The sequence below is a fragment of the Crocodylus siamensis genome, chromosome 1 (genome assembly GCF_052110815.1).
Source record: "Crocodylus siamensis isolate JL-2025a chromosome 1, ASM5211081v1, whole genome shotgun sequence".
In the NCBI taxonomy this organism is placed as follows: domain Eukaryota; kingdom Metazoa; phylum Chordata; order Crocodylia; family Crocodylidae; genus Crocodylus; species Crocodylus siamensis.
The window spans coordinates 185,167,428-185,189,752 of record NC_143395.1 but is presented as its reverse complement, the minus strand read 5'-3'; the positions used below and the strand labels follow the sequence as shown (position 1 = coordinate 185,189,752).

General features: G+C 38.7%; 1 long non-coding RNA gene across 2 annotated transcripts in view; it reads left to right on the top strand.

The window, feature by feature from the left end:
* Positions 1–21,505, top strand: part of LOC149873766 (uncharacterized) — a 197,071-nt gene extending 175,566 nt beyond the window's left edge. For both annotated transcript variants that reach the window (XR_016439882.1, XR_016439883.1), the window contains 3 exons: positions 4,318–4,538; positions 9,020–9,129; positions 20,812–21,505. This is a non-coding gene — a long non-coding RNA (uncharacterized LOC149873766). The remainder of the gene's footprint in view (positions 1–4,317; positions 4,539–9,019; positions 9,130–20,811) is intronic.
* Positions 21,506–22,325: the final 820 nt, after the last annotated feature.

Genomic DNA, 22,325 nt, shown 5'->3' with positions numbered 1-22,325 from the left:
TGCCCTACAGTCAGTAGGATCCTTTTGGCCTCCACCGAAGGGAGAAGAGAACAGATTGTAGGATCAGCCAGTCTGCCAGTTCAAGCAGAAAATACTCCTGAGACCGCTTTCCACCAGTTCTTTTTAGCTAGCCACTATCCACAGAACCTCATTTTTGAGACTACTTCCCAGCTCAAAAGGAAGGAGCACAGGGCTGAGACTGACAACTGAAATCCAGAGGCCATCTCCTTCGGGAAGCAGGAGCCAGCGTGAGCTGTTTGCCCAGTTGGCAAGTGATGTGGCAATAGGCACCATAGACAGGTGCTCACTCTCACACGGAAAGAAACAATGTGAGGGAAAGGGGCAAGAATAGGAGCCATGTTGAATCACAGTAGTAGGGAAAAACAAACTGGGAAACACTTCATCTTCTTTTTTGTCCCCTCTACCACAGGAAAACACATGCATATGCACAAGAACAGATATGTCTTCTTCATAGTGCTGAAAGCATCTCTGGTCCCCTATCAACAAGCCAGAGCCTGAATTCCCCTCTTCACTGTCCTACATTATCAGTTCACAGATGAAAATGGTGCTTTGACATTTCTGGGGCATTCAAAGTGAAGAATGGCACTGAAATTAATATCAGAATAAATTAGCACAAACAGCACTGGGCTGGCCCTAGGATTCATTTCCATTAGATAGAATTGGCTTATAAAGATTATTTTGTTTACAATTTAAAGTTTTGATAGATTCTTATTTCACTCCACAAAACCTTGTCGAGTTGACTTTCAGCCATCACTGAAACACTAACTTGTGCCACAGGGATCAAGGAGTCCTCTCACAGAATATTTGGCAGGCCTTGCTCTGGTAGTATAGGAAAATTCTTTAGAGGTCATCATTAAAAGACAGAATTTCCATATTTTGTTATCTGCAGTACTCTTTTCTTATACTTGGAAGAGGAAATACTGGCATAATTTCAGATATGGTTGTGCAGTGACTGTTGGGAAATGACATTTTTCACTGCAGTATGCAGAAAAAAATGCTCATTACTAAGAAATAATGGAGGTACACACTGGAGAAATAGATTAAAAGAAAATCACTACAATTTTGTTGGGGGAGTAGATAGCTCATGGGGGGGCGGTAATAGCATATGAAGCCTCTCGTCTTTAAGGGTTCAGCCCAACTTTAGCCCAGATTGGTAGTTGTTCTTATGCAATGACAGTTTGGACAGTCAGTTCCTAAGAAGCAACAATTCTCATCACAAAATGGATCACAGCTGGCACCTACTGGAGCCATTGTTGGATGTCTCAGTGTAGGATGTCTTTCCAATTCTGGATTAAAGGAGCATGGCTGCCATACTGTGGGGAAGTTTAAATAAGCATGGAGATTAAAGGAATAGTGGCAAGTCATGTTGGAGCTTGAACATTTCAAGTTTACAGGTTTTGTGGACTAATACTGAGGGGAAAAAAAGAATACCAGAGGAGATATGGGGCTTCCATGAGGGTGTCTACCTGCGCCTGGACCTCAACATAGACAAGAAAATAATACCTATTTGATTGTGAAGGGAAGGTGTCTTCCAGGAGCTGTGTTTTATGATTTTTAAATGGAAGTGTTCTGTTCAGCCCCATCAGCATAGGGAAGAGATGTAAGGAAGCTGCATCTCCATCTTGCGCTCTCCCTTTGAACCTCCAGGAGAATCCATTCCACCCTGTTGATGGCAGCCCCTTGAACTTTCCTGGAAAAAAAAACCCAGCATTGTTTTAGACTCAGCCACAACTCATGATGAAACATATAAAAGGTTTTGTAGACACCTGTCACTGATCAATGATGAAACCGCTAAGTCCTGTTGTATGGCAGGCAATGGCGAGGGAGAAGAACAAAGAATGGTGAACTTGTGCTGGCCCTGTCTGAGGGGCAAGGGATGGACCTAATCATTCCCAAGGCAGGCTTTGACATATTTGTCCCAGAAGTGACAGCTACTGGGGTAAGAGTTTCATAGTTTCAGAGTTGGTAGGGTCGGAAGGGACCTAAGCAGGTCATTTCGTCTGACCCCCTGCCATGGCAGGAAAAGATGCTGGGGTCAAATGACCCCAACTAGGTGGCTGTCTAGCCTCCTTTTGAAGACCCCCAGGGTAGAAAGAAGCCTGCACCATTTCTCTTGGAAGTTGGTTCCAGATCCTAGCCGCCCTGACAGTGAAGTAGTGCCTCCTGAAGTCTAGTCTGAACCTACTGTCAGTCAGCTTATGGCCGTTGTTTCATAAGGGGTAGGTTGGACCATCTAACTTGAGATGAATGAAAAGCTCAGGTTTTTATTGAGCTGTATAGCAAGGCTGGTAAAAGGAGCTGAGACATGTGTCAAGAAGAAATTCCTCCATTTCTGTACTTGATGCTGTTGCTGGGACAGAACCTGCTCACAAAAATATAGGTACCTGGATGAAATCCTGGTCCCACTAAAATCAGAATTCCCATTGACCACCTCAGATTGAAGCTTTTACCTTAAATATTACATTCTAGAGAGAAAAAAAGATTAGAGCAGTAAAATGAATTGGGGGTGAGTTAGAAGAAATCCTCAGTGGAAGAACATTGTCGGCCTAACCTGGGTTTAAGAACAGCAATGAAAAGTCCTGTGTAAGTGATTGACAAGAAAAAGAAATATCAGCTATAATAATTTGTTGGAAGGAGAAAATAGCCCAAAGTGAATGAAATACTATATCACACTTGCTGGAAATGTTGTCCTGTGGCTGTTCACCACAAAGGAACGGAAAGGAAACTTAACCACCTAGAGAAATGTGTGTAGTATGCTGCTATTCTGGGGCTGGGAAAAGAAATAACTGTCACCAGTTGTTGAGTAATTAAGAGGTAAATTTTGAAAGGCACATCTGGGAATTTGGTACCCAGGTCCAAAATGGGTACCCAGGAGCTCTTCAGGTCATTGAACATCTCCCTTTGAAGCTGTTTCTTTTCCTACTTAAAAACATAATTTAATGATCTTTTTAAAGTGAGTAAATGGCAAGAGAGGGGAAGATGAATAAACAGGTGCGCTGGTTTCACTCCTCCCCACCTGAGCTTCTCTTTGTAAGAAGCACCACTATTTGTTGCTATGCATAATAATGTACATCTGTCAGAGAACACTTTCCAGAGTGCACAGAAATACACCTGCAGAGCTAAGAACCAGATGAGTCACTTAGAAATGCTGCACTCCATTTCTTAAATTAAACTGCACCATGTGAAAAGCTCTTATTTTCATACATGGCTTTTGATCAGTATTTTCTACCGAGACATATTATTTCCCCACATTCATTTCTTTTGTTTTTTAGGAACTCTGGGCCAAAAGCATTCCTGGCATAACTACACTGAAATCATTGACCCCTTCAAACAAGTTCAAGGCACTGACTTCAGTGGAGAGATAAAACTTGTATCAGGGATGAATTAGGCCCATCAGGTCACCTTCTGTTCTCCTTTTCACCAACTGCAGCTCCAGTGAAGGCAGTAGGGTTGAATGAATGATACTGAAGCTAGGACTTGACCATATTTAAAATTTATGGAGCTACTGCATAAAATTAAATCAGAATTCCCTCCCCCCGCCCTGTTCACATGATACAGCCTTCTCTGTTTCTCCCCTGATATTGCTGCCTTGTATATTATTAAATGAAATAGGTTGTGTCACAGTTTTGTACATCTATATGGGACCTAAAACAAATCTCTTTCAAGCTGTTGGTTGTCCCTTTTTTGAAATATATGGGAGCTAATCAAGCCATGTGAGAATATGTATTATTATTATCAGAGCAATAGGTTAAGCATAAGGCAAAAACTTGAATGTTCATTCATTCACACAGTTATTGTTCTTAACCCACCTACTGTTCTATGTTGTGATCAGTCTGACTGTGCCTGCCCATTTGTCTCTCTGCTCCCACGCAGAAGGAAAGAGCAATTTAGAAAAAAAGAGACTGTAGATGACGCTTGCAGAGGTCACTGAGATTAATGGAAAACACAATTATAACAACATGAAGCTGGAGGCCCTGGTTTGGCACTGAAGGGTCCATGTGGGTGTATCATGTTGCATTATATGATGTAAGAATTTAGGTTGGTGTAATCAAAATGTAACTGCACTCCTTACCAAAAACACCTGTTTAACCTCAGCTAACGCAAGGGAATATGTATTTCTTTTACATTGGAATCTGGAACATGCTAGTGAACTCCATAGTCAATGAACTACTGTTTGCAGGTCCTGGTAGGGGAAGCATTGAAAGGCTCTGCTGAATATGTGTGTATGTGTAAACACACATCATCCGAATAATGTATTTTCCAAATTATACTTATATATTTTTTTATTTAACTTAGGATTTCTGAAAAGTTTCACAGCAGCAGACCTCAAGGCTGAACAGCATTGCTTAATTCACAGAATGGGTACAACATGAGCTGTGGCAGAACAAGTCTCTCTACCACTATGAATCCAGGGCTGAGAGGCCTAATATCACTTTTCAACGGAAAATGAAAGACTCAGCACCTCTCAAAAGCAAAGTTATTCGGAAGGTGCACAACAAGCGTCCACTAATAACCAGGTAACGGGGTCATAATCCACAACTGGAGCCAGGTTTTCAAAAAAGCTCATCACAGTTGGTGCTGAGTTCTTGGAAATGCAGGCCCAGTGGCAAATGCTAAGTTCATGGAAAAGAACTATGACATACTAGAGAAGAAAGGTAGGGAAAGGGGAGGTATGGTGCTAACCTGAGATATGGGAAAACTAACTTCAGTTCCCTAATTTGTTGCAGGCTTCGTATGTGACACTGGGCAAGTCACTTAATTCATATCAACACAGTATACTTACCATGCTAGTGGTACCTTCAAGTATGGTTCATTGCTTTGCCCAGACTGACTCTTGAACCCGAAGTAGCATAGCTGTATTTCTTCAGCATTGTAGGCAAGCTAATTAGCATGGGGAAAGGTATTGGCATGATCATTCAGAAGTGCTAATTTGCCCACCTGTAGTGCTGTGCAGACTACATGGCTTCCAACATTGGCATATTTGAGGGTACAACTATCTGGCACCATAAATTTGCTGTGTAGATGTATCCTTTTTGTCCCTGTGCCTCAATGATCTATTTGTAAAGTGAAGATAATAATGTTTCCCCACCTTGCAGTGGTGTTGTTAGGGTAAACACTAAAGGTTGTGAGATGTCAAAATACATAAGCAATTGAAGCCATGTGGACAAGTAGAATATGCTAATTTCCTAACAGGTGATAGGCAAAATGTCTTAGACTTAGTGGGCAACATTTGCTTAACTTTGAGTCCGGGGTTGGACTCGATGACCTACTGAGGTCCCTTCCAACCCTAACATCTATAACATCTATGAATCTAAACTTTTCTATTTCCATTTCATAAAATGTATTAAAAATACTGTAGACCGAACAGGAAATTTACAAAGGAACTAACTGGGTATTCAGTTCTCCAGGACTTTCAGTGGCAGTAGGGTCTGCTAGCTGTTCATTTGAAAAACCCTATCTCTCATTTTTCAAGTCTGGACACCTAAATGATAGTACTTATCTGTTTGTGTAAGCACTCTAACTAGCACTTAGGGTCCCAAATGCCAATTTCAATGTGAAACTGTTTACCTGAGGACCCAAATGCAGGATTGGCTGACTCATTTTTGTACAAATTTGCAAATTTTGTTGACTAGGCTAGATCCTCTGCTGATGTAAATCGATTGAAGGCTTCACTGACATGGCAAATTACCGCAGCTGACAGTTTGGCCTATGTTTTATTTTCATCCTTTAAAACAGAAGCTTTAGTAAAGTAGAAAGCACTTTTTTATATACATGTGCAATATGGAAGACAATGGAAGGCCAAATACAAAATGTCAAAGGATTAGATGGAAAGGAATGGATAGACAAGAAGGTTGGGCTATATGAAAAATGAGATTTTGGATGATGTTCCTGATGAAGCTTTTATGCACAACTAGGAAAGCATAGGTGTGGCAAAAAAGGGTTGCAAGGCATATTCACTAATACAAGTCTGGGTAGTAGGAAGTTTATTCAGTTCATACCTGGATTGTGCCTGATTTTACCCAGCATTATATAAATCTTGCATTCCCCTGGGCATTAATTTGCTATTTTTAAAGTGTCCTCTCATTTGTATTTTTTTTGTATTTTTTTTCATTAAGAGTAGGCAACTAAATAAATTCATGTCCTTTGTAGATGCTTTGTTTTAGAGAACATTTAGCCAAGAGGGATGAAAATGTACCATATTATCCACAGGCTTGTGACAGCAAATACTTGTTATCATTATAAAAACTTTGGTAAAGAATAATCCAGCATCAATGATCTGAGCTGTAGTGCCATCTGACCCTTCCCACCCCCTCAAACCCAAACCCTAGAGGATTTGTTACGTTTTGAAGGAGATGTATTTAATTACACAGGAAGAAACATGCACGACTCACTTTTTGAAGAGGTGACATTATAACACCCACAAACATTATAAAAGTGGAATCCACCAAAACAGCTTAAAGACTCAACTTGCTGCTTCTCTCTCATTATGGCAGTTTAGATCAATGAGATTCCTTCTAGTCCTTCAGCCTGGAAAGGTTCAGACATGGGAGGGGCCGTGAAAAAAATTTACAACAGTCAAAATGCCCAGTACTGAAATTCCTCTAATCTGATCAGACTTGTTCTTAACCCTGAGACATAAATATCCAGCACATTACACCTTTGATTTACTATTATGCATGTATCAGAGCAACACTGGAGCTTTTGAATTATGCATTCTCTTAACAGAACATTAAACCTTATGGGGAAATGGAGTGGTGCAACACATAACTATTATCCTGACAGAGGGAACTGGTGAGGCCCAGAGTAATACTCCCGAGCCATGGAAACTTTGAGTTTTTGTTGGATTGCTTGGATGAGCATTGTAAATAACACTTTGTTCCTTCTCATTAATAAACAGTATTGATATTACTTACTAGAAGCATGATACATAGCTCGTCATTTGAAGGGGAAGGATTACTGTTTGGCACACAAAAATAACAACATCCCTGCAAGTCAGATCCTGCCATGAAAATGTTAAAACAACTTGGCAAAACTGTTGCTTGGCTTCTACAGGGAAAACACATCTTTTAATAACCCAATGATCCATCTATTCTTGGTTCTTCATATCAGGTTATGACCCACGGTTACTGCAGTACTACAGGAAATCAAGTTTGATTTTGTAATATAGTCAAATGAGTACTTTGGAGTGCCATGTCTGAGATCAATAAGGAAGCAGTAACTACATTTACTGTCATATGATGATATTGATGTAAAAACATAATGGTCAAAATTATAAAATCAATTTCATAATTTAATCAGAAATGTTTATTGATACTGTTAAAGCTGAATTCAATAGCTCCTGGTATGCAGTTAATTTCCTACCTGTCAGAAAAATGTATTGAAATGTTTTTTCTTTTAAATGATTGGAGTTAATTCAGTGAGAAAAAAAAGCAAAGTTTCAAGATTTACACAGATGTAGGGTTGTTTGTGGGGGTTAATATTAATGGCAAGATGTTTTAAATACTTGGTGATTTTGGTTGTTGATCTCATATATCTCTGTATTTATATATCCATGTATGACGCACAAAGACAACAGCATTCTTGTGTGCACAGGAACACAACTCATCATAACACATGTAACTAAGCACTAAGAGCCATAATATCAAAAGATAACAATCCTAGCCTGTTTGAAACCAACAGGAGCTTTGCTGTTGGGCCAGGACTTTACCCAAGGGCTAAAATGCTTTCTTTTATGGTCGTGAGCCAGAAAAAAACACATGCCTATGAATTTTGCCTGGGAAGGCATGGAAAGAGATTGCTAGTCCTTCTCTTCTGTTGCCACTGAAGTTTCCTTGCAAGGGTTTCTTTGAATTTGAGAGGCATGGAATGAAGAGGAGCATAGGCTTAGAATAGACTTGGTTGGCCTGTAGGAATGGCCGCTGTCCATTGCATTGCTCTCCCTCTAACCTAATCCAAAATAAGTTGATACAAATGACTCACTGCATTTTAACTTGCATTCCTGTTGAAAATGCCTCCAGGCTCTGATGGAGTTCTGGGAGCATTAACCAGTGGAGGTACCTCTGACATAATGCTTTTATTGAAACAAGCGGGCGAGGCCCTCAAGGTGAGGTGAGGATGATGTGGTGGCAGTTCAGAAGTACATGGTTGCCACATAGATAATGCTTTGAGAAGTAGTCACAAATTAGTATGTTCAAAAGAAAACCGGAAGATGTTCTTGGAGTCTTTATTTCAAGAGCCGGTTATGGTTGCTGTGTGACAACAGTGTATTAACTTATCACAGGTTTCATGAGCAGGAAATAGAATAGATAATAGATAGTGTGCCTTGCACTGTCTGATAATCAACAATCTCATTATTCTTAACAAGAACTAGCAAATGCATATTTCACTACAGTACAACAAACTTAGCTCCGAAATTGGGATTGGTTATTCTGGACCTTATTTTTTTTATATGCTGATGTTGGTATATACATTTTTAAGGGATACAGTTACATGTAAAATATTATTAGCACAACACTTTTTCAATGTGAATAAAGTATGGGATGTCTCATATGTAGCTTAATAGGAAAAGTACATAATATTAGTTTATGTTAAAATCCTGTATGTGGGCTTGTATTTTAACTTGATCAGCATGTCTTATCTAGCTATCTATGAAAGTAAAATCATTTTAGATTATGAAAGCATGCTATTTATTTAAGAGCAAAGTTAAATTTATTTAAGGGCAAAGTATTTTTTTTCCTGCAAAGATTTGCTTGTGTGATACAACTCCTTACTGAGTTGAATATGGAGAATGTATTTCTTTGTTATGTGGGCAAAGTATGTTTTTGAGGCCAGATATGTGGATTTATGTGATCTAAGACTCTGGTTTATGATGTCCTTGAAGTATTAATTTCCTTAGTATTAAATTCTTTAAATACTTATATTCTGTTGTTTTTTTAAAACCGTGTTTCTTTTGGGAATTTCGCTATTTTATGAAGTCACTTCTTTTTCTTTTGCATAGGCACATGAAGCCAGATACATGTCAGCTGTTAATCGGTGTAGCTACCCTGACTTCTGTGGGACTACACACATTTATACCAGCTGAGGAACTAGCTTGTGATTTTTTTACAGGTAAGAAATTGGGATCAATAGGCTGCCAGATTAGCAAGCTATAGGTGCAAATCATCTAGCCAGGTTAATAATGGGCACTTGCAGAACTTCATCTCATTTGGTTTAGAGAAAACAAAAATTGGAAGTTGATGACATAGCTATGGTAGCTGTGAATACATGTGCATAACAGCTCACCTCTCCTTTGAATGTTAGTATCAAAATAACTTACAAAGCATAGGCAAATGAAGTGTCAGAACCAGACCTAGAAAGCAGGCGACACTACTTGCTCTGTACTAGTACTTACCTCAATAGACCACTGTACCCCACAGGCAAGCCATTCTGCATCTCTGAGTGCCAGTTATCCCCTCTGAAAAATGTGGCTAATAATAACTTTTGCTCATACCTAGTGTTGTTTCCATCTGCAAATTTCAATGTCCTTTACCAAGATACCTGATTTTACAGCTGGCATAACTAAGTACTGAAAACTGAAAACATGGGAGGATTATTAGTGGATAAAATGTGGATATACCACCTCATAAATCAGGGTTTGGCTCCAGGTTCTGCTACAAGATTCCTGCAGTGCTCAGCCTTCAGAAAGTCACTTAAACCTTCTGTTCATCAGGTACTGATTCCGTCAAAGGTCCTGAGCCTGATATCTGGGGAGTAGAGAAGGAGCTGTTTTACCAGATATAGAAGGGTTTTTTTTTTTCTTTTGGAAAGTATTAGGGGACATTTCAAAGATTAAGGATGAAGTTATTCTTTCAGGCCATGTAATTCTCTGTTGTGTTTATCAATTTATAATCACATCTATTTTGCTATCCCTGCCATGTAAAATTTGAGGAGAAAATGCTTTTAAAAAAATGTGGTCATTCCAAATTCTGTGAAGTCATTTCTGTCAATGAGCAGAGAAAGGGAAGAAGTATGAACAACTTTTCAAAGATTTTCGAACAAAAAATTATATAACTTCTCAATCTCAAAAAACAGGCTAATGACAATGTTTTCAAACTTTCTAGCTGTCAATTAAATTTAAGCCCCCAATGTGAAAAAATAATTTTTTTTGAAAAAAAACCTATTTGAGGGATCAAAAATTGGCATCACTCTCTTACTACAGCAAGGCTATCACTGTTCCAAAATACTCTGAAAACCTACATCTTTAGAAATGTTGTCTCTTTCCTAAAGAAAACCTGAAGCAGGGAGGTGGGGGGAAGGTATTAGAAGCAGTATAACTTAAACCAATATATACTGTCACTAAGTAATATTTTCAATGTATGTTCAACAGAAGCTAAAAGCATTTTAAGTGATTTGCAAAAGCCACTTGGAGAAATTTTGAAAAGACCTAACATTTTTTAAATGTTTACTTCCAGCTTCTACAGAAAGTGAAACATGTTTTAAACTAGTGGTACATGAATCTTACGAGCTCCAGAAGTTTGGTTTTGTTTGGATGCTTATCAAAATTATTTCTATCTGCAAAACTGGGTTGGATATTTCAAATAGCTGAGTTGTCCTGCAAGATTTAAAGAAGTCTAATGTCTGTGATCATTAGAAATGATTTAGAAAGTCTAGTTCAAACGCATGACATTCTCTAATGGTATAGATGTAAGGGGTGTTACACAAATGTTAGTACCATTTGTATACTTATTGCAGAACAACAGAAGTAATGAACTAAACGTTCTAGCTGAATGTCATTTGACCTTCCGTTTTCAGCGCAAAAAGAAACTTATTGTGAACCAGATAAATACTTGTACTGCCGTCTCCACATGTAAAAGATAGTGTCATCTAAATATCTGCAAGGAACATTTATCTTCAGCATGAAACTGCCCTGAGAAAAAAAATTGAAGTGCTCTATATTTTGAATAAAATAAGAAAGCATTGGAGGAAACATAGTCAAGTGGTTAAAGAGCAGGGCTGTGACTAGAGATCTACATTGTTTCCCAGCTCTGACATTTGACTTGCTGTGTGGTTTTTTGCCTCTCTCACAGTTTCTCTGCTTAGTAAAAATGGGAATAATAATAATATGTATCCCACAATGTTGCTGTGCAGCTGAATCTATTAATGCTTACAAAACAGTTTGAGATTGAATGGATTACTTTACAGAAGTACAACCTATGCTTTCTTCTTTTTTGTGTGTGTGCAAGAAATAGCATCTAGGAGGCTTTTGGCAGCTGATTTGGAACGTTCAGCTGTATTATACTTATTGGTTAAACAATTTGTATCCAATTTGTATTTGAAATATTGGCACACTCGGTAACAAATATAATTGATTAAGAAACAAACAGTACCGGATATCATTCTCTATACAGTACAAAAGAATTGAACTGCTCCACTTTGCCAAGGACTTTGGAACAATGGGGAATTCTTCTTGAAAATATTTAGACAATATGGAGAAGCATTTAGAGAAGCCACAGGAATGCCAGGACTTAGACTCTGAAAGCAGAATGCAAGCTTAAGGAGATGATGATGGATTACTCAGTTCTTTTATTAAGACCCCATTCTAAATACTATACTGTATTCAGTTTTGGGCACCTCAGTTTCAAACAGATAAAGTCGTAACTGAGAAGGGACAGAGAAGGGCAATGAGTTGAAACTAGGACTAAAAAGAATGAGCTATGAAGATTGACTAAAAACCTTAATCTTCTAAAGGCATTTTCCGTGTGGCTCAACTGAGCTATATAAAATTTTAAATCATGTCGATAAAGCTGTACATATATCATGGTGTCATAAGCCCCACCATAAACATTCAGTTCTTTGTGTCTACCATAAAGATATTACATTGATGCATTTCACTGTGAAATGTGGTATACTGAGGTCATGCAATGGTATTATCAGATCTTTCATCGCCACACACCCAGGCAGATGAAATGTGAAAATCTGCTTTGGGAGCTCAAACCTCTAAAATGTCACAATGGCTTCTGATTTTTAAAACTGAAATTGCAGGTCTTACTCACTGGTATGTTGCATTGTTAATGTTTGTTAGACGACAGCTAAAGGACCTTTCAAAACAATTGGGATGACTTCATTTGCCTTTGTTTTCACTTTCCATTAATCCATGACAAACTGTGAAATTTGCTATTTTTACCATAACCAGTCCATTAAATTTGTCATCTCTTTCTTTAGTTTACATGGAGCTTTGGATGCAGAGAAATGTCAGCCTAGATGATCACTCTCAGCTTAATGCAGATAGTAGAACAAAGGAAAACACACATGACAAAAAAGCACAAACAAATTTGGACCAGACATTGCAAAGTGTTTTTTCATGCCAAAACCGAATGTGCAGTATGGCCCAGCAGAAAAGGATGTTGAGGCAAAACCACACTTGCTGAATTAAAAAAGAAATCCTCCAACAATTAAATGACACCACTGGGATAAATAAAGCACTTGAAGGAGATGAGATGTCAGACTAGGTGAATAGGCTAAAATATGTTTAATGTCGCAACATGGTTTAGGAGTGGTAATAAAGTTTAATTAGCTTGAATAGCACAGGAGTTTGCAAACTTTTCCACACAGAATCCTTCACAGACAAGCCTGAAACAGCTCAGAAAGCTGAGTTCAAATAAACTTTTGACTGCTTCTCTGAATCATCACTAACCTCCTGGTGGTGGTAAGCATACAAGAAAAGAGTTTCTTACTAAATTGTCACAATTTCTTTGTTTTGGCTGGTTTAGAAATGTTGCAAAACAGCTTTTCTGAAGGCATTTCTGTTCCTGAACTTTACTTGTACATAGCCTTAATTTTAAGCACATTGGTAACTTCATTTATGTCAGCATGACCACATGGGTGAATACGATTAAGCACGTACATGTTTAAAGGCTTGGAGTTTGTATGAATAATTTTGGCAGAAAGGTTGCATTTTATCAGAGGACAATTCAGAAATTCAAATAAGAAAAAGCAGGTCCAACCATGAGTAAAGTGAAAATTGTTTTTCCAGTTGTGTGCTGCTCTTGCAACATATACTGCTGATAAACTGCTGCAGTCACATAGAGCCATATGAAATTAATTATTATCATGCACCTTGCTAGAGCTCTTAAAATAAGCTCAGCTGGTCTAAGCCACCTGGTATTATCACTGACCCTGCTGAAAGATGGTGCCTGTCCTGATTCTCTACTGCGTTGCGATGAGTTAGAATATAAGGCAGTGAAGAATCAAGGTAACAACCTGTGCCTCTATCAGTATTTAAATGACTCTAAATGAGTTTGTAACTTGATGGTGACCTGCTGGGTGGTGACATAATTCCTTCACTTTCTTGAAGACCTGTGAGCATGCACACTGCTGATGCTTAACAATGCAGGTGCATATGTAAAATGCTGACAATGTAATGATTCCTTTTGAGAAAGCTCTGCTGTAAATCATTATTGGTTACAGCACAGTTAGCTGACTGCTAATGGAACAGGAAAAATACTTTAGTATGCTTCTTTCACTGGATTTGCCTATATCAATATATCACAGATGATGTCACATTTTAGCAAGATGGCCACCGTTTTCCTTTTAAACATCAAATATGTTTCACTTGAGCCAACGAAAGAGGTGACATCCTGTTTTCCTTTGGTTGTCTAAGTGGCAGTTTTTTAGTCAACTAAATGTCATTTTTGGCACTTACATGAAAGTAGAGGTTCTGTTTCTTGGCAGCGTGGGTGAGTGCACAGTACATGCATAGGGTATACATACGCACAGAAGGCCACACACAGGCTGTGTACCTATTGTGGCTACATGTATATATCACATGTATAGATGTGTACTGGCACCTAGGGTCCAGAAGTGCAGGCTGCCCAAAACCGTGAGCAGGGGATGTTCAGCTGTCAGGTGTTTTAGCCCCACTAACTAAATAACTGGGGGACCCGCTTAGGAAGCTAGAGACCCAGCTTTTGGCCTCCTGTGCCTTGAAGGGTTTGGGCCTGCAATTTCATGACTTACCAGCATGGCACACTAACTGCAGCATTACCCTGGCCTCTCTTCAGCTGTTCTTTTGAAGCTGGCCTTCGGGAAGCCAAGACAGGGAGAGAGAGGTGGGGTCAGGAGACAAAAGAGAAAGCCAGAGGGTGTGTGGCTCAGTGAAATGGCTTCTGGCCTGGGAGAGAGAGAGGCTTGGAGTCTACCCTGGAGTTTTGTTCTTAAGGAGGCAAAAATATCTGCACTCTGCTCCACTAATTGTATCCAACATTTTTTTTAATGCAAGGGGCACTGGTCCAGCTTTGAAAGGAGCACTGGAGAGGGAGCTAGATAATGTTGAACCTATAGGGTGGTAGTAACAGCATTGTGCTAGAAGTCAGAGAGACAAAGGTTTAAACCCCTGATGGGCAAAAGGGCATAGACTCTGGGGTCTGCAGCTTTACCTCCACTATCCTATTGTTTGTGAGACTTGAGGTCAGGTATGTGCATATGTAGTCATCTATGCACACAGGGTTATGCACACAGGTATAAAAAGAGAATCTCCACCTATGCCAAAAATGCCACTTAAATGACCAAAAACCTCCCATTTAGACAATTGCAAGCAAACAGAAGGTCTCCCAGGCATTTTTCTTTAAGGTGATATAGGAAGCTGTAATTTCTCAAAGGTTGTTCAATCATTTCTGAAAAGTTTGATTTTTTTTTTTAAACCTGTAAACTCCCAGTAACCCTGCTTTCCTTTTGTCATGAACTTTAAAAGTACTGCATGGTGGTATGAGTGCGTGTTAGCAATGAATTTGCAAGGGCTGACCCGAAAGCAGAGCAAGTAGCTTTTTTGGGCTCCACTATCCAGCTACAACCTCTCCAACTCACAAGATGGCCTTATCTCCCTCACTTTTATTACTTGGAAAAAGCATCTTGTTTGACCCCTGCTTGGCAGTCAGACCAAAGTGGAAGCAACTCAAGGGCAGACTGTTAGCTCCAGCTGCTTCAAACTTTACGTTTTCTTGGATCTCACAAATTGCACACCAGTTTCTTTTTACCTTATTGCCTTTTTCCCTGTTGTACAAGTTTAATTTACTTCAAGTATGAAGCAGTATCAGTAACTGAATCTTCTTTTGGCTGATGAGGAAAAGCAGTAAAATCACACAAGCAAAATTAGAGGTTTTATTGCTATTCTGCAAAAAAAAAAAAGCCACGTTTGCTAGTTTCTGACAGCGGGTGAATCTTTTCCCACCAGATTGAACAGTGGGGAGAGTTTCCACCCATAAAAATACAACCCTAAATATAAAAGAAGAAAATGTAATCTGGTGATCTCATTGGGTTTTTTTTTTTTTTTTTGCTCTTTGTATGGTTCATTTTTTATTGGCAGGAAACCATTATAAAATTTAATTATATCTGGCCTTTTCACAACACGAATAAGCTGTCCAACAGATGTCTGCTTTAGGTCCAAACAGCATGAACATATGACAGTGATGAGAACAGTAATCTTAGTCAGTTTCATCTCTCCTGTTTGCCATCCATATTTGGTCACGTTGTCTGGTCGGCCTTTGAAAGTGCTTTGCTGTTTTGGAAAAAGATGTGATCAGAAAATAGCTTCTGAAGCGAGTCTCCTCTTCTGACCTCCAAACCTGAGAGCTCACTCTTTGAATGTATCCTCCAATTGTATCTAATTGCCATAGATTGATCTACCTTGGGATTGAAGCATCATAGGCCACGGCATGATGGAACACCAGGAGGAGGATTGGGAAATGAATATCATACAGCCATATTTGGAGGGCTGGATTTAATTTACTGTTAAATCTTTATTTCAGATGTCCATTCATACTACTATCTAATCTAATCAGTCTGAGCAACACAGCTGAAATGCTGGAAATAGTTCTGCGTCTTGATTACCTTAAAAAAATAAGTATTATTGGAAATACATGTTTTAACAAGTCGTCAAGTTAGCATGTCCCCCTGACTCTTTGGCTCTTCTCTGCCATGTATACTGTAGCTTTCATCTTCAGCCAGAAAACTTCAAAGTCCTTGTGAGGTGAAGGGTGGTGTGGCAGAATGTATTCAATCAAGAGTTCCCAGATCAGTATACATTTTTGCAAAGAGACATGGACTGCAATGTACAATGACACTGTCGAATCTAGCCTCAGCGAACTACTCTGAGATTAACGAATCCATGCTCTACCTGCCTGGAGAGCCAAGAGATGGCTTTTTTTCCTTCTTAACTACTGTGATTCAAAGGGCAGAAGGCATATATGTGACTTCAGTGTGTTGTACTGCAGCTTTCTTTATGAGATTAACTGATTGGCGATGGCCACGTAATAGTGCTGAACGAAAAAATAGTAAGCAAAAATTGGTAGCTGTGAGAGAAAACAACTTCTTTCAGTAAGAGGTGAGAGGAAACTACTAATTCGTTCTCAACTGTAGCTTCATTCATGAAACATTTCTAACAGAGGGACTGTACAGTGAAGACAATATGAATCCTGCAATGACTATTTGAATGGTTTGGTTTTGCTTCCAACTCTAATTTTCATTACACTCTGGATAACTCCATTTTCCATGCCCAACCTTAGACGAGTCTTTGTCCCAAGAATGAGACCCCAGCTATTCAGAGCCTGGCCCAATTTTGTAACGAAGAATACTATATAATATTGAGCTTCCCCATGTTAGGAATTAACAGCAGGTGTCTTATCTTCTCCTTACAGGCTAGTAAGGGTAAACAGGAGGGGAAAGCTGACGGGTGTTATTACCAAACCTTAACAAAGACAAAGCTATCTGGCACAAATTTGCAGATTACCAGTTGCAATAATGCTCTGTAACACCTGTTTATATCTTGGAATTATCAAGGGGTACTATAAGAATGACAAAATAATTATCATAGAAAATTATCTGTGCACAAAGAGCATGCAGACAAACTACGTGTGCAACATATAGGAGTGTGCAATGGAGTGCACCATCAACCCTGTGTATGAGGATCTGCATATTTTGTGTGGTCTGCTTTTTATCATAGAGCAATAGTGTAAAAAAACCCATTTGTGTGAATTTTGTTCTTAATCCTTTTCTTTTGGTGTTTAACAAATGTTCTGTGGGATTAGATGAGATATCTATGGGTCTAGATGAAATATCCATAAAAACTGCATGTTTGAAAATGTTAAAATTAGCTTCCAAATCTGCACAAAAACCTTGATTCCTAACTTAATCAGTTAAAGACAGAAGAAAAAAATCTCAGTCACTCATCTTGAATTTTGAATATCAAAATATGTGCAAACGATTGCCTGATCATATGTTGGAACATCATTGGTTCATTGGGAAATAGCCACAATTTAGATCCCTGTTGTTTCTTTTTGCAGCACTTAGCTGTTCTATTTCTGCTTTTTAAGTATTTCATCTCCTTTCTAAGTATGGACCACTCCTCACTGGTAATGGCACCAATCAGACTTAATATAGTGGTGACAGGGAAACACAATTAAAATTAACTACCCTTAACAAACATTTCTGAACCTAAGAAAAGGTGAGGTCTGCATACTGAACAGAGTCAAGCAGTTCATATTTTTACCGAGCAAACCACCTCTTCCTTAACAAAATGATTTTTTCTTTTGCTTCATTGTCATTGCTCTGTAGAAGAAAAAGGTTATCCAAATTAGTTGTCCTCCTATTAGCTATTTTTTTCCATTTATTATTTCAGCTCTTTCCCAAATGATTTTTCTAACATCAAAAGGGCTTAGTCAATTTTCAGAACTAACTACTTGCAAAATGTCAGTTTAATAAAGCAAGTTATTGCTGTAACTGAGCAAAAAATAAAAGGCTGCCAAAAATTGTGTAAAAATGGATTTTGAGGTACTTTTAAAATGCCTTTGGAGTCTATCCTGATCAATGCTGAGTATCCTCAATTGCCATTGAAATGAATCAAGGACAAAGAGTACTTTTCCAGCTTGTGCTCTTTAGGTCCTGACGCTTGTAGGAAAACTGACACCCTCCATGTGAAAAGTTGAAGTTCTCTCCTAATACAATCGGAAATGTCAAATCCTTGAAACTGGATTCCAAAGCAAGAATCCTAACAGACCAGTCACGTGACCATCAGGAGTGGCACTGGCCTTTTTTCAGTGTTATATAGCTTCAGCAAGATTCTTATGTTTACACTGGGCTCTATACACTGCTGAAAGTCTGAGCATAATTCTAGCATGGGATAGTTTCATAGTTTCTAGGGTCGGAAGGGACCTGAGCAGATCATAGAGTCCGACCCCCTGCCATGGCAGGAAAGAGTACTGGGGTCAAACGACCCCAGCAAGGTGTACATCTAGCCTCCTCTTAAAGACATTTACAGAAGTGATAAGCATTGGCAGTTACACCAAGGCAGCACTCTTCAGACAAGTGATTTATTCACTAAAAATGGAGTGTTTGATTAAGCAGTACTATATGCAAATAATTTTAGAGGGGAAAAAAAATCCAAAGAAAAAAGATGGATAAAAATTTGAACAGTCAAAGCATTTCAGTTTTTCAGCTTGAAATAATGGTTGAAGTTCAAATTTGCCTAAATTTAATTTAAGAAATAAAGAGGAATAATAGACCCCTGGAAATGAAGTGAAATATTTGGGGGTTTAGTCTCTAATCAGAAAATTTCATTTTTTGCACAGCTGTATTGACTTAACACTGTGGCCTTTGGTGTCAATGGCAAAACTCCCAACTGGTTTTAGTGGAAGCACAGACATTTCTAATGAGTGCTTCAGTATCATTATTGTAGAGCCAAGGAGTCCTGGCTCTGTGCTAGGTGCTACAAAATCCTGAACAAAGAAAGTACCTGTCCCAAAGAGGACCCACCTCCTTGTTTTTTTCAGCTCTACTGAAAAGGTGGGATTTTTAAAGGAGCCAAAAGAGTTAGGTGTCGACAGCCCATCCTCAGGCTCTTTGATTTCCTTTGAAACTCCAGCATAAGGAAACAGGGGTGGAAAAATCAGCTTTGCGTGCATGTTGGTTTTACAAGAAAAGCCCTCTCACCTGCCATATTTCAGAAATAGTCCCCAGCTGCTCCCAGGCTAACATTACAATGTCAATGGGAGGTCTTTAGCATGAGAAAAAAAAATCTTTGCCAAGATATTTAAAAAATGGAGCTCAGTGAAACTAGAAACTCCCCTTGATAGCGAGCACATTATCTAAGCATCTTATTACAAATTACTGAGAGCACTTTTAACCATTTTTGTAAAAAAATAAATAAAGAAATTAGGCCTTAGGGGGATTTAGTTAATTAGGCACAAAATCTTTTGTTCAGGATTGCATCAATCATATCTCTCCATTTAAAGTATGGCAAGTCATCTGTTTTTCACATTGCAGTGGTCATTTGTGGACAAGGCAGATTTAGCTGGGAGGATTCCAACCGCAGTCTCATAAATAACAGTCTCTGGTGCATGTTGTGCAAGCTCCCACTGTTCACCAAACTCCCTCTGAAGTGAATGGAAAGCCGAGGTGGAATTCATAGTAACACTTCATTTTGGCCTAGCTATTGTCCAACTGAAGTCAAGCTACCTTTGAGACGACTAGGAGTAGATTGAAACCAATGCTTTTGTAATTGGAATCCTTTTTACATACAAGGTTTACGGGATTGTATGGTTCACGTGGCTCCCCTGGCATAACAGATATCATCTCCTCAGGTCACCTGTTTGTTCATCCTGGCTCCCAGTTATAAAATGCATAAAACTTAAAGGCTAGCCAATGTGCTGCAAGTGGAAGACGGGGGAGGGGGGCAAGGGGGGGAATGTAGGTAGGGAGCCATTCTGCCTATGTATAACAGACACTAGTTCTAATGTTTCCTGTCTGTTTGCCAAAAATATCTGCATGGAAACAAATGGCTTAGCCTATCTGTCCCTGCTGTTTTACTGACGGCATTTGTGACCTAATGAGCATTTCCAGTTGTGATGTCACTGAGGGTTATGGGCTGATACAAGACTCTAACAGTAGGAGCTAGTAAAGAGCTTTGCCATCATTTTTCCATAAACATTAGCTAATTTATAAGTATTTCTTCAGTATCATTGATGCATACGTGGAAGAGTCAATTGTATATTGCTAAATTTCCATTTCAGGGTCATATAGTGCAGTAATGTAGAAGAGCTCCAGGAAATATTAGCAATTAAATCCTTGGAACTCATCTGATATGATGCTAAATTTACCTGAGATGAAATTTCCAATTGACTTTCAATAATGCTTTGACTCCCAAGTCACATTTGGACTTTTGAAAATGTTACTCCGGGTTTCTTGTTTGGTAGCAAACTCAAAACTCAGATCAGATTCATTCAAGTTTTCTTAACATTCCTAAGAGCTATAACTTATCTCCACTTATTGCTTACAGTAATGTAAGTGGAGACATAGGAATGTTCTGTTTATCCAAAGTTTGGGTTAGTGATAACGCTGCAAAGCAGGATTTAAAGGTAATTAAATCTCACTTTTCCGGACTTCTACTGAACATGTTACATGATACTTCTGACAACCGGAATCATCCAGCAGCAGCTCTGCTTGACTTACTATCGTACTAAAAAGTATATAGGAAAAATCAATATCTGTTTTGTTTCACTGTAGAAAATCTCAGCATTTTGCAGCCTAACATATATTTTAGTGGTTTCATTGCACCACTAAAGGTCAAGTACCATAGCTCTATTTGTGATTTCCTGTACTGCTTTAAAGGACATCCAGGGCCTGTAACTCTTTAAGGACTTAAAAGGCCTGATTCTCTACCACTGAAATCACATGGAGTTATATCATTATGACCAAAAACATTGTTTGCATGATATTCTGGATCTTTTTTCAACTTTCCCCCATTATCTTATCTTTTCCCAGGTACTGATGCTACAGAGTACATAAGCACATGGGTAGTGGTAATGAAGCATTTGCTGAATTGGGACCTCAGCGAGCAGTGGTGAAATGAAACTAGTTCAGCATAACCACCTACATCTGGATTAGGATACTACACGACTGCAAAGTTTATTTCTCCCTTTTAAGGCTTTCAAACTTTGACTCGCATCAAATTGTTGGATTGTGTCTCATGTTTATGCTTTCTTGCACAAATACCACCCCACCTTTGATCTATATTATTTATGTTCCCCGCCTCTTCCACTTGTCTTTTCCTGTATATTGTGCATGCTCTTCTTTGGAACTATTCTGAAATCTTTGATCTTGCGGCATCCATACAGCTGATTCTAGTCATTTTCTTTTAATCAGCAACAAATGACACTTGTTTCCTAACCACTTTTTCATTTATTGACATTTGTGGCTCAGCCTGCATTTGTTCTTTATTTGCTGTGGTTCAGTTTTTATGCTCTTTGATTTATTCGGTGTAAGGCACCTTCATACATATGAAAGGTACACTATAAATCAATAAATAATAATAATAAATGAAGTGAAGTTTGCATTCCACTTTATGTTTTCTAAGCATCAAAACATGAAGTCCCTGCAGACGGTCAGGTATTAAATAAAGCACTGTAAAACCACACCATCAAACACCTCTTGTTACTTGGTCAAATTAAACTCCAGGTTTAAGGGTGGCCTCACAGGACTTTATAGCAAGGTTGTCTTTTGTTCACTTATCTTTCACGTTTAAACTGTATCTTGTAAATCAATTTCTCTTATAATCCACATAAAACAATATTTTACTCAATAAAGTTTATGCTATGGAGATATCAAATAATAATATAGTTGTCAGGGTAGCTGTTTGTGGAAGCTGAATGTGTGGGTATCATAAATTGCTTTTCCTCCATGGTGTAACATCCATGGTTGTTTGCAGAAAACTTTATATTTTTGTTAGGTCAAGAAGCCTGTAATTCTTAAAGTGATCCCTGAACCTTATTTAATGCTGCAAAACATAACAGGAAAAGGGGGTTGAACTTTAATGTCTGCAAGGGGGAAAGTAATATCTTTCCCCATCTCTTCTATAAGTGACTTGGGCTATGTGATGAATGCAGAACCTTCACTCACAAGGTTTTCCTGATATTATACGCTTGTAGCAAATAAGGTTAGAACCTTTAAAATATAGCATTTAGTAATGTGCTGGAAATAGCTTCTTCTTGATTTCTTTAAAGGTCACTGCATTTGCTTTTCAGTCGTAATTTTAGTTCAGGCCTCCACAGAGTGGAACTGAGAACACGCTTGCCAATGTTCTCTCAATTTCCCAAGGACTGAAATAAAATGGCACAGGACATTCATATAGCGTGTGCATGAGTGTCATATGTGTGTGGCTGTATATATGTGTGTGTGTGTGTGGGGAATCCAAAATTATCTTCATCAACTTTGAGGTTAGGTTGCTGGACTGAGTATATTCCTCTGATTCAAAATACAGATTACATGGAAGCAATCTC